Below are 19,815 nucleotides of genomic sequence, written 5' to 3'. Positions count from 1 at the left end.
GATACGTCTGACATAGCATCTATTTGATCCTCTGTCCTCTGCTTCTTTCATAAATCACGTTTTTTTTTAAATTGCATTACACTTGTCCGCACATTGTCAGGAACTGTGTAGCAGCAAAGTTTCAAAACCAACTTTCTCGGCACCTCAGTCTTTCTCATTATTAATTTCAGAATAGATCATTGAATATACACATAATACAAGTGGTTGTAATGAGGTGCATTTAGTGTCGGGTGACTTTTTGTGATAAAATTAATTTGACTGACATTGTAGAGCCAAGAATAAAATTGCAGCTTAAGATACTGTAGATGGTATTGACACAGCAAAAATAAAACAAAAACATAATAGAATCAAATGCTCCTGTCACTTATAAATATGACTTCAAGGCACTGTCTATATACCTGTCCACTGAAAAATGTATGCTGTGTATGCTGCAAGTGCATGTCAACACATCTGAGAACAGGAAAGCTACTAAAGCTCACTGGCATCAGGCATTTTTCCCAAGTCACTAAAGACAGCTGCCATTAAGCCACTCCTAAAGAAGAGAACTCTAGACGCCTCTATGATGAACAACTACAGACCTGTCTCTAATCTCTCTTTTATATCTAAGATTATTGAGAAAGTTGTATTTAACCAGCTCAACGACTTTCTGAATGAAAGTGGAAGTCTTGATAACTTTCAATCAGGCTTCAGACGTCATCACAGCACTGAAACAGCTCTGGTCAAAGTGTTAAACGACATCAGGTTGAATACTGATTCTGGTAATGTTTCAGTCCTGGTCCTGTTGGACCTCAGCGCTGCGTTTGATACTGTAGATCACAGAATCCTGTTGCACAGGCTGGAAAACTGGGTTGGACTTTCTGGAGCGGTCCTTAACTGGTTCAGGTCCTACTTAGAAGGCCGGAGTTATTTTGTTACAATTGGCAGCTATGAATCTGAGCGAGTGGCCATGACTTGTGGAGTCCCCCAGGGGTCAATTCTTGGACCTCTTCTGTTTAACTTGTATATGCTCCCTTTGGGTCAGATATTGCAGAACTTTAACATCAATTATCACAGTTATGCAGACGATACACAACTTTATGTGTCTCTGTCACCGGACGACTGCAGCCCAGCAGACGTACTGTGTCAGTGTCTGGAGGAAGTAAACACCTGGATGAGAGAGAATTTTCTACAATTAAATGAAGACAAAACTGAGATCATTCTGTTTGGTAGCAAAGAGAAGAGGGTCAGCGTTGGTAAATATCTTGAGACTCGGAACCTTACAATCACTGACCAGGTTCGTAACCTCGGAGTGTTGATAGACTCAGATCTGACTTTCAGCAGCCACATCAAAGCTGTCACCAAGGCAGCTTTTTACCACCTCAGAAACATCAACAGAATTAAAGGTTTCCTCTCCCAAAAAGACCAGGAGAAACTCATCCATGCATTCATCTCCAGTAGACTCGATTACTGTAATGCTCTTTTAACTGGACTTCCCAAAAAGAGCATTAAACATCTGCAGCTCATCCAGAACGCTGCTGCTAGAGTTTTAACCCGGACTAAGAGATCTGAACACATCACACCAGTTTTAATATCTTTACACTGGCTTCCAGTCAGTCACAGAATAGATTTTAAAAGCCTGCTGATGGTTTACAAATCCCAGAACGGTTTAGGCCCAAAATACATCTGTGATATGTTCAGAGAATATAAACCCAGCAGAGCTCTTAGATCCAAGGACTCAGGTCAGCTGGTTCAGTCCAGAGTCCAGACTAAACATGGAGAAGCAGCATTTAGCTGTTATGCTGCTAACAAGTGGAACAAACTGCCAGTGGAGATTAAACTTTCACCAAATGTAGACATTTTTAAATCCAGGTTAAAGACATTTCTGTTCTCATGTGTCTATGCATGAAATATCTTTTAACTTATCTAGACTGTTGCCTGTTTTTAAATTCATTTAAATGATTTTATTTGTTTCTTTTTAAATTCTTTTATGTATTTTTAATGCTTCTTGCACTCCCTGCTGCAATGCTTTTATTTTATGTAAAGCACTTTGAACTGTTTGTACATGAAATGTGCTATATAAATAAATTTGATTTGATTTGATTTGATAAAGATTTAACATATTCCTTCAATTCTAAGGTTTAATGTTTCAGGACGTTATAAAAATCATATGATCCTTATCAGGTCTTGACATTAGGTGAATACAATGTTGGATGAACAGCAACGCGTGACATATTACGTCATAATAAAAAAATAAAAAAAAGTAAGTTAAAAATGCAGAGGGAAAAAAAAAAAACAGAAGTTCTGTCAGTTTGCTGGTCTGAATCGTTCAGGTGTGTGTTGGCAAAATTCCGAGGAAAGACATCGGCAATGATATAAGAGAAGCAATTGTTGCTGCCCATCAATTTTGGAAGGCTTATGAGGCCATTTACAACTATTTAGAGTCCATTGTTCTACAGTAATAAACGTGATTCTCGAATGGAAAACATTCAGGATAGTTGCTGGGATGTCCACTCCTTAGGTTTCCAAAGTTCCGTCTGAACAAACCACAAGACCCTGTGGAGCATTGTCCGTTGGACGGACAATATCAAAGTGGAGATGTTTGGCCATTATGCGTAGAGCCAACTATAGTGAAAAGCTAACATAGCATAACAGAGCAGGCATGTCACCAGACACTTTTTACGGGGGGCACGTGCCCCTGTAAACATGCGTTGTGCCCCGGTAAAAATTCCCATCCTTCAGACTATGCTATGAGTGATGTGCCAAGGAAGAATAACATAGACACGATTTTCCCTATTTCAACCACGTAACCTACTTTAGCCAATGCTGCACAGGTCTACCAAAGAGTGAAGTGTAGAGGTTGCATTCGCAGGCATTGGGTGCGTCTGTGCATGTTCAGCAAATGGACCGCTTGTGACACGTAGCGCGCAAAATCAGAGTTGGAAGGCAAGATACTGCAGCCCGCACGTCATATTTATCAGCGGATAGTAGCCCAGACATTTTGCCAATCGAAGGCGATATAAACCACTACACATTTATGGCTTGCTGTCATCGTGGTCATGGACATAATGAAATTCTTACAGAGGAGAGTCAGAAGCAACAAGGAGAACTGAGAATGAAGTGGAGGGAGGTGAGCGATTTGTTTTCTCTGTTGTGTTAACACCCACGCCTACTTATAGGCCACTGTAATTTCTTACGCCAAATACACAACATTTGCATTTAGGCTTAAACAGTGTCTGGTTCCATGGCACATGAATTAACGCGAGACAATATCTTATTCTGCCTATTAAAGCCTATTTACTAAATTACCTTAGACATTAGGAAATTGAAACAGGAAAACTACCTTGTGATATTTTTAAAGACTGAAAAGGTTATACAAGCTGGAATGCATGCAGAGTAAATAGTGTTTTTTGTTCGTTCATGTTGCTGTAACAGAGAATTGGAGGAGGAGAGGGAATTAAAAAGTTCAGTGGCTGAACTCAAAAGTGTTTTTATTTGCTCAGATAGCCTATAGCTCTGTTAAACCTGTTGAGGTTAATGTAAATTTGAATAAATATTCTTATACATTCAGAACAGACTTATTTTCTGTGTACAGTAGGACAGTGTTGGTGGTGGTGTTCTGGCTGGGGGCCTGTGCCCCTGTACAGCTCTATGCCTAGCAACGCCCCTGTAACAGAGTAAGAACATAAAACCGTTGTCAAGCAAGGTGGTGGAGGGGTGATGATTTGGGCTTTTTTTTGCAGGGACAGGACCTGGACACTTTGCAATGACTGAGAAAAACTATGAACTCTGTATCCCAAACTATTCTTGAGTCAAATGTGAGGCCATCTGTCTGCCAGATAAAGCTTGGCTGATATCATTGCCATACAGGAGGACAATAATCTCAAACCAGATGGTTGGAAAAGGTACATTGTATGTTGATGGTTAAACAGAAAGATAGAGGGTCAAGAGGGTGAATGTCAGCACCACATTTCACAAATAGGTTGGTGAGTTAGTGCTACCGGTGCAAGAGATAATACAAAGAGATCTCCAAAGCCTTTTGGGAACCCTGAATGTCTTTACGTAGGCTACAGAGGTCTTGTGGTTTGTTCAGATGAAACTTTCTGTAAGTCCATTTAATAGTACAGAGTTGAACTTCATAAACTGAGATTTTGTTTGCACGGGTAGAAAAATGTGAATGTCAAAAACTGAAAGACCGAAACTGAGCGAAGAATGTTTGTGTCAGAGCTTTTTGTCTGTCACAAACAGGGTTTTCAGAGTTAAAGAGCTTAAACGAGTCAAAGACTAAGAGTCTTAGGTGTATCTGTTCAAGCACACTCCACTCAGTGTTTGTCCACGAATGAATATAAATCAATGAACAATTTCTGTTTAATTTTAGTTAACTGTTGAGTAGTTGGTAGGACGTGAAGTGTTTAAAAAGGGCAACTGCAGAATGAAACGCATAAAACAACATTATTCACCTTCTGCCTTTGAAACAAACAAAACACTCATCATGAATGTCTGAGCAGGAGTCAGTGGTTTAGCAAAGGCCACAGAGAGCTCTTAACGCTGACACAATCCTGACTCACAGTTAAACACATAAGTGCATTTGACAAATGGAGTGTACAGTAAATGGGATTTGCAATGCCACCTAAAAGCTTCTTTCTCGCAGAGACTCTTTCTCTTCATAGGTAACCTGTCAATCTGTGACGCGGGACCAATGCCTGTGTTTCTTGTGTACCTGTCTGGCTTTACTGTCTTGCGGAAGTAATGTATCCCTCTTTGGTCCTATTGGCATTTGTGTCTGCAGTATCTATCCCTGTTTGTTGAACTCTGGAGCGCTGACAGGCCTGGCTTTCGTCTCTGAAGGGGTTTTCTGTGATTTTGTCTCTACCGTCCTGCTGCTCAATAAACCAGTGTCATTCGTTGAAACACCAGCACACTGGGAAGCAGTGACACATATAAACACACACACACACGACGGGCCTTTGTGCCTACATGATTTTTTTGCTGTGATTAGGCCAGACTCTGATTTTCTTTTTAAATATTTTGAGTAAAGTTACTCACTTTTGATGGATTTCATGAGATGTTTTTTCTTTATCTGACTTGCTTTGATCATTTTGCCATCCATTTTTAGTTCTTACAATTCATATATACGAACCATCAAGGATGCTCGATAGATACATATACATTGCCCAATCTATTCAGTATAACTTGTGCAAATATTCTTTGGTTATCCTAATTGTATCAATGATTTTTTTCATTTATTTGAAACGTCCCATCTCTTTAAATAAGTTTTGACAATGGCAACCTACCTGTCATTTGAAACAATGTAATGCACAGAGTTGCAAGACGACTCGTGTTGGATCGGCTTTTCACCAATTTCACCAGCATTTTCAAACCTGGGAAAGATCAGAAACAAATGTTTTGCCCTGGTTTATAATGTTTATATGCGATTTGTTGCTTAAAATCAGAAAGCACCTTGACAATTCTTTTAAATATGGCTCGATCCTCTCATAAGGAAAATATACATTTTGAATATATATTTATATATATGTATATATGTACTATATAGTAGCAGAAAATTACATATAGAATGTAGCATGCACAAAAACTAACTGTAGATATGGTTAAAACAAGATTTATTGAATTTTACCTGTCTGCGAGACGGCTGGCAATGCCCATGGTCCCATTGAAAATTAAAAAAAATAGTCTAATTATATCACAGAGTTGCTCTGTTCAGAATCTGGTCCAACAGCCTGCAGGATAAAGTGTAATGCCATGCCTTCATGTTGTTATAGCTGGCTTTTCCCCTGAGAGGTAGTGGTCTACTGGACTGGTAAGCTGTAGCCCCTCAGAGCACTTAGGGCAAACACCCTATCACTGGCTATGGGAAAGGGTTTAATCAGCTTGTTTTGGTGCATGTAAGGTCTTTTGAGAAAATAAAATACAAAAAAAAAAATCTAAATATGCTGCTTTTGGTCCATAATTTCCACTATGATTCATGACATTCACCTCCTCATCTGTAATGGAAAAAAAATTCTCAGCATCAAGGCAAGTTCATCGTACATATGTAATTTACAAATTTTCCTCAAGAGGCTATATTCAACATCTGTGCTGCACCCTATACATACAAGATAGGAGAAAAATAGACAGCAGAATAGACGGGCACAGTAAAATTGGAAGTATCAATCAGGAAGGCGACATAGAAACGTTTTTATTAAGAATATGGGTTTAGGAAGTATGTGAGTGTGATACATTGTGGCATTCTGAAAACAGTTTTCCATGTTTGTTTGATCTTCTTTTTAATTGATTGATTGATTGATTGATTGATAGATTTATAATGGGGGAAATTAGCAAAATCCATCAATGAAAAGTTAACGCTGACACTGCCTGTTTCCATCATGGGAGAAGAAGTGGAGGTGGTTGAGGAATATAAATACCTTGGTGTTCATGTGGACAACAGACTGGACTGGAGACACAACAGTGAAGCAATCTACAAGAAAGGACAGAGCAGACTGTACTTCTTGAGGAAGCTAAGGTCCTTCAAGGTTTGCAACAAGATGTTGCAGATCTTCTACAAGTCTGTTGTTGAGAGCGTCATTTCCTCTTGCGTCATCTGTTGGGGCAGCAGCATCAGAACCAGGGACCTAAAAAGACTCAACAACCTGATAAAGAAGGCTGGTTCTGTTCTGGGGACGGCTGTGGAACCTCTGGAGACAATAATGCAAAGAAGGATTTTGCATAAAATCAAGAGAATTATGGACAACCCTGAACATCCTCTCAATGAGACTGTTATCGGAAAACAGAGTCTCTTCAGTCAAAGGCTTCTTCAGTTTGGATGCAAAACGGACCGCTACAGGAAATCTTTCCTGCCCACAGCCATCAGCATCTATTTATAACTCCTTGATTTAATTGAGCTACATCAACATTTAATTTCCCTCTGGGATAAATAAAGTATTTTTGAATTGAATTGAATTGAATTGAATTGAATTGCTTTTTAAAAAATTCATATTAGTAGCACATTTGAACCAATTTAGTGTGATTTAGAGACTAATTATGACTTGCACGACTCTGACATGATCAGTAACCATTGGATAATCCTTTTAAAAACGTGTTAGTGATGAGTTGTCTGTCATTCACCATGTAGTGCTTCTCTAACACTGCTCATTAACCATGTTCTAACTCACTTTTCCTTTTGCTGTTGGTAGAAAGAGTGTTTTTTTTTTTCTTTCTGGGTGGTTGCACTGCAACTCCAGTTTGTTGTTTTGTACTGGAGGCTAAAGTAAAAACAATATGTTGAAAATTTGATTTGTTCCTCTATATCATTCAGCGGTTATCAATGAAAAGAAAATGCTGTTGTATTTCATGCGCATGCATAAAACATTACCTCATGACCAACTCACACTGCTACAGGTCACTGAATGTAACTGGTAACAGCACAGCGTGGAGGGCTGAGCCCCGGGAATTGTACATCAAAATTCCAATATAGCAAGTTATCAAAACCCAGCAAGTTCTTACTTTAAAATGCAGGATGGCAAATCAATATTCAAACAATGGACCTGTCATTCCCCCATGCAAAGAGTTTTGCATTTGGTTGTTGTTTTGTTGACTTTGGAACTTATCTTTACAACATTTTTTGTAGACAACAGCATTGTGGAGATGCTACATGTACAGCGCTGTCCCCTGTCCCCAGATAGGCCAAAGAGACTATATACAAACTCTTCTGCCCTCAGCTAAGAGCTTTAGCCTATGCAGCGAGCTAAACATATGGCTTCAGTAACCACTCGTGGAGCATTTCTTAGTTTACTGATCCATTTTACTTGTAAAACTGTGACAAAAGAAACACAATAAACAACGTTCAGTTTCAGTGTAAAAACATACATTCACACTTATTTCTGTGTGTACAATAACCAACCTGAGGTCTTAACATTAGCAATACATCGCACTTTGAATAGCAACCACAATGGTAAATGATAACATTAGCTTTACTGAGTGAATAGCGTACCGCCTTCAGTAACACAAACGCAACATAAAAGAGCTAGTAAACATGCCTAATTAAACATATATGACTTAACTTACAGATTATGCCTTTGACAAGCGCAAAAGGTGAGGAAAACGGCAGACTCGACCGAGCGACATGTTTTGGGGACTCTGCTGCACTTTATCGCTCCCACTTAGCGCACTTCTTGCTTCCAACATACGCCACCAGAGGGCAGTGTAGGGTTAACAATAAACTCAAAATCACTAGATTCTCTTAAAGGCACAATAACCAAATTAGCTGTAGACTGGAATAGCTTGAATCTGTCACAAAATAAACCTCAAATGCAGAATAAACAAATAAAACAAAACTGAGAGACAGAATACTCCCCGTCTGACATCAGCAGGATGTCATACTAACCCACACCCACTGTTTTCAAAGGATATGAGGAGTCTTTTAGGCGTGATTCCTCGGCACGAGCAGGATGACCTCACTGATAGGTCTCAAATACAGTCTCTGTTCGCCGCTGCGGGTTATCTTGACCTGGATCTTCCTTACCCTTTCATCCTGGCTAGGAAAGGTCTTTGCCACAACACCAAGAGGCCAGTTGTTCCTGTGCTCTTGCCCCTCCTTGAGCAGGACGACATCTCCTACTTGTAGGTTGGGTTTAGGTGTTCTCCACTTGCGACGAGGTTGTAGTCCACTGAGGAATTCCCTCTTCCATCGCCCCCAGAAGACATTGGCCAGATACTGTACACGTCTCCATTGTGCTCTGAACAGGTCACGGTCATCAAAGTGGCCTGGGATGACTGGAGGTGTGGCTGCTTTCTGCGTGAGCAGCATGGCAGGAGTGAGAATCTCAGGATGCTCCGGGTCAGTGGAAACTGCTGTAAGCGGCCTTGCATTAACAATAGCAGTCACTTCCGACATGAATGTCACCAGCACTTCATGTGTGAGCTTGGCCTTTCCATGCTGCAGCAGCATTGCATCTAGAATCCGCCGACTGACGCCGATCATGCGCTCCCATGATCCAGCCATGTGGGAGGCGTGTGGGGGATTAAAGTGCCACTCGCAACCACTATTTCCAAGATAAGTGTTGATTTGGCCGTTGTGACAGCCTCTTTTGTCAATTTGAAGTTCTCTGCAAGCACTCACAAAATTTGTACCACAGTCTGATCTGAGCAGCTTGGCAGCACCTCTGATGGCGAAGAAACGTCGCAGTGCATTAATGAATGACGAAGTGTCCATTGACTCTATTACTTCAATGTGGATGGCACGAGTACTCATGCATGTGAAGATTACCGCCCATCTCTTGGCTTCTGCCTGACCTGCACGTGTTTTCCTGACTGTGACGGGCCAAGGGCCAAACACATCTAGGCCGACACATGTAAAAGGAGGGTCTGTGCACATTCTGTCTTCTGGCAGGTCTGACATGATTTGTTCTTGTTGTTTGCCTCTTAATCTGCGACATGTAACACAGTTAAAGACAACACTGCTGACGGCTCTTTTCCCGCCCACTATCCAGAAACCCGCAGCTCTGATGGCACCTTCAGAGAAGTGTCTGCCCTGGTGGCGTACTTGTGAATGAAAGTGTCTGATTATGAGCTGAGTGACGTGGTGTTTACTGGGGAGGAGTATGGGGTGTGTTTCGTCTGCTGTGAGTTGAGCCTTTGTCAGCCGACCTCCAACACGGAGGACCATGTTAGTGTCCATGACTGGGTTCAGTTTGCTAAGTGGGCTTTGCTTGAGGACAGACTCACCGCGTTCTACGTGCCTGATGTCATCTGCATACACGTCACTTTGCACTGCACGAATGATGATGGCTTTGGCCTGCTGGAGCTGTTCTTCAGTGATGTTCTTGTCACACTTGTGCCATCCATGGCATCTGCTCCCAGTGGCAGCCTTAAAACATGCGACGATGTGGAGCAGCCTGGCGATGGTATTTAACAGACGACTCCAGCTGGAGAATCTTTCGAACCTTGCAGTTCCGAGTGTGCCTTTTGACAGGGAGGTAGCACAGGATACAACCTCTGGACGCAGTTCAGTGTCATGTTTAGGATTAATGAGGTCAAAGGGCATTTCCTGTGTTTGACCTTGGCTTGAGTCAGCAAGGAAGGGAGGCCCGCTGAGCCATGTAGAGTGGGAAAGATGCTCAGCAGGCAGTCCACGTGTGGCGTGGTCAGCTGGGTTTAAATGTGTGGGCACATAATGCCATTGGTGGGCCTGAGTGGAGCGCCTGATGCGTTCTACACGATTATGTACATACACATAAAAGCGTCTCTTGTCATTGAAAATGTAGCCCAGTACTACTTTAGAATCTGTGTAGAAGTTTACTTCATCGAATGTAAAGTCGAGCTCTTCTTGGACCATGTCTGCTACTTCGACAGCCAGCACTGCGGCACACAGCTCTAACCTGGGAATGGTGATGTCTGGTTTTGGAGCTAGCCTGGCTTTGCCGAGGATAAAGCCCCTGTCACTATGTCCATCAGCAGTGGTGAGTTTCAGGTAGGCGACAGCCCCGACTGCTTTTGTGGATGCATCACAAAACACATGCATTTCCTTTCTCTGTGCTTTGGACAGTGAGATGGATGTATACATACGGGAGATCTTGAGCTGACCCAGGTGCTTTAGGGAGTCTTTCCATTTCTGCCACTTGTCCTGTTGCTCCTTAGGCAGTGGAGTATCCCATTCACTGATGTCTTTGGAGATCTCTCTCAAGATGGAGCGTCCTTCAATGCTGACTGGCACAGCGAACCCAAGCGGGTCGTATAAACTGTTAACGACTGATAACACGCCACGCTTGGTGAAGGGCTTATCATTGATCTCCACTCGAAAGGAGAACTGGTCTGTGGACAAGTTCCAGCCCAGTCCGAGGCTGTGTTGCATGGGCGGGGCATGCTGTCCAAGCTCAAGTCCCTGCAGACCTGTGGCGAGATCCTCACCCGGGAAGGCACTGGTGACTACAGGACTGTTGGACGATATCTTGTGGAGACGGATGTTGGACTGAGCCAGCATTTTTTGTGCTCTGATGAGGATGTCGATTGCCTCGTCCTCAGAGGCGAATGACTTTAGCCCGTCATCTACATAAAAATGGTGCTCAACGAATTTCCTCACATCACTGCCGTACTCACTCTCTCCCTCCATAGCGGTTCTCTTGAGTCCATAAATGGCGACTGAGGGAGATGGACAGTTTCCAAACACGTGCACTGTCATTCGAAACTCTTCCACTTCTCCATCCAGGTCGTGGTTTCGGAACCAGAGGAAGCGCAGGTAATCACGATGGTCCTCCCTGACCATAAAGTTGTGAAACATCTGCTCCACATCAGCCATCACAGCGTATGGTTCACCTCTGAAACGGAGAAGTGCACCTACAAGACTGTTGTTAAGATCTGGGCCTTTAAGCAGCACTTGATTAAGAGACACATTTCCACACTGGGCACTTGAATCGAATACAATTCGGATTTTACCTGGCTTTTGTGGGTGGTAAATGCCAAAGCTTGGGAGATACCAACGTTCTTGGTGGGGTTTAAGAGGAGGGGCCTTTTCTGCGTGTCCTTTGCTGAATGTCCTTTTCATAAACTCCACGAAATGTTCTTTCATTTCCGGCTTTCTCTTGAGTGTTTTACGTAGAGACATGAGGCGGGTGAGTGCCTGCTCTCTATTGTTAGGCAAGCGGAGTCGGGGATGACGAAACGGGAGGGGAGCTACCCAGTTATTTGCCTCATCTTTAACAAAGCCATGGTGCATAACATTCAGGAACGACTCATCTTCTGCAGAGAGTGCCAGTTTGTCATCATCTGCTGTTTGTTTAAAGATGTGTTTGCTCAGCTCATCTTTGGGTTGCATGCTCTCAAAAAGGGGGTTGTCTTCTGTGAACTTTACCTTTGTGTAGATTCTGTTTTCACAGGGAGAGAGGAAACTGGGCCGGCCGTTATCAAGTATGTTTGTCTTGTAAGAGTTCACTGTGGGTCTGTGGGCTCCTGAGAGGCAGACATCTCCAATAATTACCCAGCCAAGATCAAGCTGTTGGGCGTAAGGAGCCTCGTTTGTGCCGTTTATCTGGCGGCGAACCTTGTGAGCCTGAATCACATCTCTGCCCAGCAGGAGAAGAATGTCAGCTGATGGATCAAGTGGCGGTATTTGTGTGGCTACGTGAGAGAGGTGAGGCTGTGCGGCTGCAGCTTCAGGGGTGGGTATCTCACTTCTGTTGTCTGGGATCTGATTACATTCAGTGAGTATAGGTAGTGTTATTGACACTTTTCTGTTTATGCCCTCGATGGCAAAGCCATGAGCTCTGCGCCCTTGTGTGTTCACTGTTCCTGAGCATGTTTTCATTGTGTATGGGAGGGCCTCACCATGCAGGTTAAACATGTCAAAAAAGGGGGACCGAGCTAATGACACATTACTCTGATCATCTAAGATCGCGTACATTTTCCTTTTCTCATTGGGGGCTGAGCAGGGGTACACATTCACCAGGCAAATTTTAGAACATGACTTTCCCTGTAGTCCTTGTCCACATACCTCAGTGCAGCTAGATGTGGTCACTGTGAGGCTTGGGGTATCTGGCTCCCCGCCATGGGCCAATGGTAGGGTGCCTATATCTGTCCATGGGGGTGGCCCAGCATGCATGGCGGAAGTGTGTGAATCACTGTTGCACTCCACACAGTGAATAACAGCTTTACAGTTTTTAGCCCTGTGTTCTGTTGATGAGAGACACTTGTAGCAGATTGACAGCTCCTTAAGCAGACCTCTCCTCTCATCCAATGTCTTCATTCTGAATCCTCTACATTTGGCGAGAGAATGTGGTTTCTTGTGTACTGGACACTGTTTATTGGGGTCGAGAGGGGGAGCTTTTGGTTCATTGTTAGCTGCGCCAACCTGTGTTTTGTTCGTTGTGACGGGAACTTTGAACCGTGTTGGTCTCACTAGTGTCCTTTCTGCTTTCATGTGTGCAGGGCCACAGCTTTGCAGGATGAAGCTGGGGTCTGTTCTCATTTCAGCGTGGTTGTTGACAAACTGGACAAAATAGGAGAAAGGTGGGTAGTGAGCTTTGTGATCTTTTTTATATCTTGACCCTACTTTGACCCAAGCCTCCTGCAGGCCACCAGGGAGCTTTTCCACAATAGGGTTTATTCCTCTTGAAGAATCGAGAAAGCTGAGGCCTGGTAAATACCCTTCATCTTTTGCCGCCTCAAGCTCTTGGAGAAGGTCTGCAAGCTCTTGCAGGAGGTGACTGTCTTTATAGCCAACTTTGGGAAAACTTTCCAGGCGACTGAACAGCGAAGCCTCGATCGCTTCTGGTGAACCATAATTTCTGTCGAGCCTTTGCCATAAACGTTCAAGACCTGCTCTGGGGTTGCTAACGTGAACGGCTCTAATCCTCAGAGCATGCTGGAGGGACTCACCGCTCAGCCATTTGGTAAGTAAATCAAGCTCTTCGCAGCACTTCAAGTTCAAATCTACAGTGGCGTTGTGAAACATAGATTTCCATGCTACATAGGTCTCTGGCCTGTTATCAAACACTGTGAGTCCTGCTGTCAGGAGGTCACGACGTGAGAGGAGCACAGCGAGGTCTGATACATCAGTTTGTTGGCGCAAAGATGGAGATGGGACAGTATATGCTCCAATGTAGCTGGGGGAATGGAATGGCGGTGGCTTGGGTTGTCTGATAGGTTGATAGCTGGGCGTGTACTCACATGCAACTGTTGGCCCGCTTGGCTCGACATTTTTGATGTTATTTATGTCCCACTTTTGTTCTTTATCAGGCTTTGTCTCATCTTCCATATTAGCAACATTATGAAAGTGAGTGTTTACATATTCGTGTGTGCGGCTGGCAGCCATGGCTGTTGTAGCAGGAACCTCTGGCGGCTCTTCCAACTCTGTTTGGTCCAAAACTGCAGCCTCAAGGACCCTTGCTGCTGCGAGCGCTGCTTTAGCCTCTCCCTCTTGCTTCAGGGCGTTCATAGTAGCTACCAGCCGAGTCTTTTCCATCTCAATGCGTGCCGTTTCGACCTCCATGTCTATTTGGCGCTTGGCGTACTCTGCTCTGGTGCTGGCGGCTTCGGCGTCGGCTCGTGCTTTTGCTGCAGCAAGGCTGGCTGATGACCGGCGTGATGAAGCTGAGCTGCACTTTGATCTGACTTCTAGCTGGGAGAGTGGTGGGGTGTCTCCGTGGTTAGACATGTCTGCTTTCACTGGCGTGGAGAGTCTCAGGACCCCGACGATGCACTTGATGTGTAGGTAATCTTTTTACTCTTCTGCCCTCAGCTAAGAGCTTTAGCCTATGCAGCGAGCTAAACATATGGCTTCAGTAACCACTCGTGGAGCATTTCTTAGTTTACTGATCCATTTTACTTGTAAAACTGTGACAAAAGAAACACAATAAACAACGTTCAGTTTCAGTGTAAAAACATACATTCACACTTATTTCTGTGTGTACAATAACCAACCTGAGGTCTTAACATTAGCAATACATCGCACTTTGAATAGCAACCACAATGGTAAATGATAACATTAGCTTTACTGAGTGAATAGCGTACCGCCTTCAGTAACACAAACGCAACATAAAAGAGCTAGTAAACATGCCTAATTAAACATATATGACTTAACTTACAGATTATGCCTTTGACAAGCGCAAAAGGTGAGGAAAACGGCAGACTCGACCGAGCGACATGTTTTGGGGACTCTGCTGCACTTTATCGCTCCCACTTAGCGCACTTCTTGCTTCCAACATACGCCACCAGAGGGCAGTGTAGGGTTAACAATAAACTCAAAATCACTAGATTCTCTTAAAATCACTAGATTCTCTTAAAGGCACAATAACCAAATTAGCTGTAGACTGGAATAGCTTGAATCTGTCACAAAATAAACCTCAAATGCAGAATAAACAAATAAAACAAAACTGAGAGACAGAATACAAACAGAAAACATGAATGAAACACAGTGTTTGAATTTTTTTGGCACAGAACTCAACAAAATCTGGGTATTTTACCTTCTTGGAAGCTAGCTGATCCAAAACGAGCCCATCTTTTTGCCAACCAGATGGGGCCTGATCCACATGACCTCCTCGCCTCGACAGAGTCCTGGAAAGAAGACAAGAATACACAAACACACAACAAGCAAAACCCAAACACCGTTCACACAGAACGATGTGAGGAAACAAATGCAAGGGAGGGTGAAACAAGGACATGCACAAGGTGATGGAAATTCACAAAATTCCAAACATTCAAGAGAGAGGGAGGTGAGTACAGAGAGGAAACACATAAAACAAGGCAGAACAACAGTTTCTCCACGACATCTCTTTTTGCTTTTGGTTTCAGTGAGACTCCTAAATTTTGGTTTTGTCCTCCCAGCCCCTATAGCCTGTACTGTGAAGCAGGATAGGAGATTTTACTGTGGAATTTCAGGTTCAATTCTGGGTTTTCATTGTTGCAAAGCTGGTTCACGTCTCACTGGACTGTATTGCAATGGCAACTTATGCTTGATATCTAACCTACTATGGAGCAAGATGGGTTTCAAGACAAGAGATCAACAAAAAATAAACACGGCTGTGTACATAGTGACAGATTCTTTCTCAAACCCTGATTAAAGTCGAAGATCGATTACACTGTTTGAGTTTTATTGAGAAGAGTGAGTTTCACTTGCTAACCTCTATTTTTAGTTTTTTTTTTTCTCCTCCATGTGTACACTGTGTACAGGTTTGCGAAGCAAATAGGTTTCCTAAGGAGTAATATTTGTTGTTAATGAACTTCAAACCGAAATATTTGACAAAGTTTAGTCTTTCGGAGGGAGATTTGTATGTTTAGACATTCCGTCAGTGTGCAAAATTATCCATCCAGCCATCTATTTTATAAATCCGCTTAATCCAATTTAGCATCGTGGAGGGGTGCTGCAGCCTATCCCAACTGTCATTGGACGAGAGGCGGGGTACACCCTGGACAGGTCACCTGCTGTCATTAGGCTGTCATTAGGCTACTAAATTATAAAAATAATAAAAGGGTAAGACTAACAGAGAACCAGCAACATTTTTTATTGAAATTCATTTCAGCTCTTTCAAAAATGATTGAAGACCAGTATACAGTAGCTCCCTTTCTTTTTAATAACTTTTCAGGCTTGAAGTTTGTCAGTTTGTTGATTTGTCTTTGATCAACCTTCACTGAAACAGCAAGCACAGCCTCCCTAATGCTGTTAAAGAGGTTTGATCATTTTCCTATATTGTAAATCTCACATCTCAGAGGGGCCCACAAGCTCTTAGTGAGATTTAACAAATGATTTAAGAGAATAGAATAATTTCTCCACCATCTCTGAGGTATTTACTGACAAGCCAAGCAGTGGAATGGTTGGTTGCATTTGATAGAGAATTGTGCTGCATAGCTTTTTGCTTTTATTTATTACACCTTAAGAAAACGGGTGACCACGAAACATATACTTTTATGCTTTAGGTGGTTCAGTGACTCTTCATTTGTTATGGTCAGGTTTCAGCCATGTCTTAAAGACTTGACATCTTGCTCTCCTAGACACTTCAGGTTGGCAACAGTCCTGTCATATGGTGGCAATGGACAATAATGGGTCGCCAGTGAACTCATTTTTTTTTTTTTTTTGTGCAATGATTTTAACCATTTGAATCAATTGTTTGATTGAAAAAAAATCAGCTATTTCTAGAGTGTTGCATTGATCTGAAAGGCCTCTTTTCATCGTCAGTTAAATCTCTTTCCTGGCCCATTTTCCTGATTCATGAAAACACCTAATCGTGATTCCTAGGGTCACACCATCCCTCATAACTCAACACGTGAATATGAACAAATGCAATTAGCATTCAAGTTGATGTGGTTTGGGCTTGCAAAATCTGCAAGAAATAATTATGAAGCCAGAATACCCACTTCCATTTTAATTATGTGCACAGTGCATGTTTCATAGAATTGGGTTAAATATTAGAGAACTGGAACGGTGACTTACATGCTTAGGAGTATTGATTTGTGATATTTCAGCCCCTCTGACTATTGCGTGTGTGTGTATATATATATATATATATATATATATATATATATATATATATATACATATAAACACAATGAATGTATATGCTTTATCATTATACATATTTCACATAGTTCCATGCCAGTGCACTTTATACATGATCTAATCTGTAACAACATTTTGCCTTCCCCCCATTTAAATACACTTTGTACTGTATGATCATTGTTAGAATAAGTAGTACTGCATGTCTGCGCAGTCACACAGAGGAAGCAGCTGTACACTGAAGTGTTAGTTAACATTAAATTCAAGTGACAATTAATTCCTCTGCACCTCAGTGACTGCAGTGATAGCACTTATGTGTTATTCATCCCCCTCTCTTCATCCCCTCATGTCTGTTTTCCCCAAAGACGCTGTGGCATGATAATTTCTCATTTGATTCAGATTTGCCTCGCAGAGGAGAGCTAAGCTCACTGATAAGATCTCCTTGAGAACCAGACAAGTTGTCAGTAATGAAGGGAATCTCTTTGATCCATCGACAAATGGGTTATTTAGACAGTGTCTGGCTTTTGACGCCCGATGATACTGTCATGGCTCTCCCTGTGTCATTCTCTCACTCTATCTATCAATTTCTCTTAGCTGAGCGCCTCATGTCTGTTTTTCTCTTCAAACGGTCAAGACAATAGAAGCAAAGGCAGAGGAAGTGAAAGATAAAGACAAAGGAAGAGCTGAAAGAACAGTTTCATTATTATTATCGAGTTACCGCTTTAAAATGAATTCGGATGCAGTCTGTTTTCTTTAAGAGACATTTTGTGTGAGGGTGAATGTGCAAGTGTTGTGTGCTTCTGTGTGAGGTACAAGATAGTGGCGTATCATGAGCAAGAGAGAAAGACTTTGCGTTTTTTCATTAAAGAAATTAAAAAGCACTTGTGTATTTATGAGAAGGTCTTTGTGTTTATCACATGCTGTACTTTTTTTCCCAACCACCACCCCCACCACACACACACACACACACACACACACACACAGATCACCCTTTCTGAAGTGGAAATAGCCGAATGACAGTGAGAGGTGCCTGCTATTGAAATTACATCCTGTCTGTCACAATATTCTGTGATTAAAGAGGGGGACTGATAACAAGTAACAAGAAGCTTGCAGATTTATTTTCTCAACATCCATTACTGGATGCATTGATGCACATACACATGAGATCAACTGCATTCATTATTAATCATGACCCAGACATCATGGCAGCAACACTTTGTCAGCACTCTGCTTGTTGTGGAATCTGAACTTTCCAAGCAAGCTTTGTATAAGAAGTAAAATTATATTCCAGCCTGAGCCTTTTGAGATTAGTCCTTTTCATCAACAAAATCTTTGAGCACTGGCGAAAACAAAATATGCATCCTTGCTTAACAGTCCTAAAAGTGTGCATTTGGTTGTTGTTCGAGGGAGAGCTAATTGGCTGGAATGACTGTGGAAACATGCAGTTGAATACCCCACACCCCCTCCACCACAAGCAGGACTGCATGCAAAAGAGTGGGAAATCTGAGGGGCGGGGAAAACCCAAATGGAATCATGGAGAGCTATCACTTCCGAACTGGTGAGGATTTACACGCCACTGACAAGGCCATCGGATTGAAGTATTTTCATTCTTCGTGCATGGCTTCTGTCCTCACAGAGACCTGAAGTGAAGAGAAGGAGTAATCAGTGAACACAGTGGAGGGGAGAGATGAATAGAAAGGGAAGGGGTGGAATTGAGGAAAAGGTGAGGGGAGGAGAATAAAGGAGGGTTGAATTAGAGATGGAGGCAGAGTCTGTCAGGCAAAATAACTGTTTGTATTTTGCAGTGCAAGAGAAGAATTATAGGTGTTGCTGTGTTTAGTTGTAATGACAGCACATTAAGGGTTCGTCAAAGCTGTGAGCTGGATATTTGTTAGTTTGTTGGTGTTTAACTGCTAGATTAATTGCTAGATTTACTTTGAAGGAATAGCTGCATACATGTATATTCACTTAGATATGTGGATATCTTTTTGTGGCTTAAAAGCAAAGTGTGTATAACTGATTGCGTTTGTTTGATTGCAAATACACACTTTGAATCCACCACTTGAGCAAAGAATGATAGTAATGCTGAAATAGAGAATTGGAAGGAAGAAAAACTAACACTCTCAGTAATGGTTACAGGCTTTTACTCCAGCAGTTAGAAGGTTCAAGATGACACCTGCCTAATACTGTATGCCCTTCCCTCGTCCTCGTTAGTTCCTTCAGCTATTTTCTCAGCAGGGAAGAATTCTTGGTGTGTCAAAAGTGTGGTTAAATTGCTTCCTTGAGTGGTGAAAGATGGAGATAACTTTGGACAGTCTTACTCCTCTGGTGCACTCAGCTCATTGATTTGAAGAAAAAGCTTGGCCATTCCTCTGTGTGTATTTGTACGTGTGGGTCTATAAAGTAAGTGCCCGCACATTAGAGTAAGTGTATGATTGAATCATTTTGATCCGCCGGCTGATTTCAGGGGTTGTCATGTAAGTAAATGGACAGAAATGGGATGCTTGGAGGTTTGGACTCTATTTGGGCACTAAGTTGAATAACTCGTCCAAATGAGTCCCAATTACGTAGCATTTCTGTCCAAATCACAAGGCATCAAGGTGCACTTAATGCACCTTTCAGTTGCCTTTTGATGAGCAAAGAGGGATCAATAGACAGGCCTGTCCTTTAAAAGAACATTCTGCTTCCCAGGTATCATAGTTATTCAATTATTTTCTTCTCACATGCATGTCTTGATTTGAAACATGAATTATTCTTGGTACATTGCCTGCTCCTTAATTACACAAGTTACAAGCTGATATGGTCACTTTCATACACTGACTGTCATTTTTATTCACAACATGTCGTCTCAGTGTGGCTCC

The 19,815-nt window shown here is 42.3% G+C and overlaps 1 protein-coding gene across 1 annotated transcript in view; it reads left to right on the top strand.

The window, feature by feature from the left end:
• The window catches only part of LOC142389794 (cadherin-4-like), a 277,273-nt gene that overhangs the window by 211,214 nt on the left and 46,244 nt on the right, over positions 1-19,815 (top strand). The window lies entirely within an intron of this gene.

The sequence above is a fragment of the Odontesthes bonariensis genome, chromosome 10 (assembly GCF_027942865.1).
Source record: "Odontesthes bonariensis isolate fOdoBon6 chromosome 10, fOdoBon6.hap1, whole genome shotgun sequence".
NCBI classification, from domain to species: domain Eukaryota; kingdom Metazoa; phylum Chordata; class Actinopteri; order Atheriniformes; family Atherinopsidae; genus Odontesthes; species Odontesthes bonariensis.
Note: the sequence above shows the minus strand (reverse complement) of the source record. Positions and strands in the feature narration are given on the sequence as shown.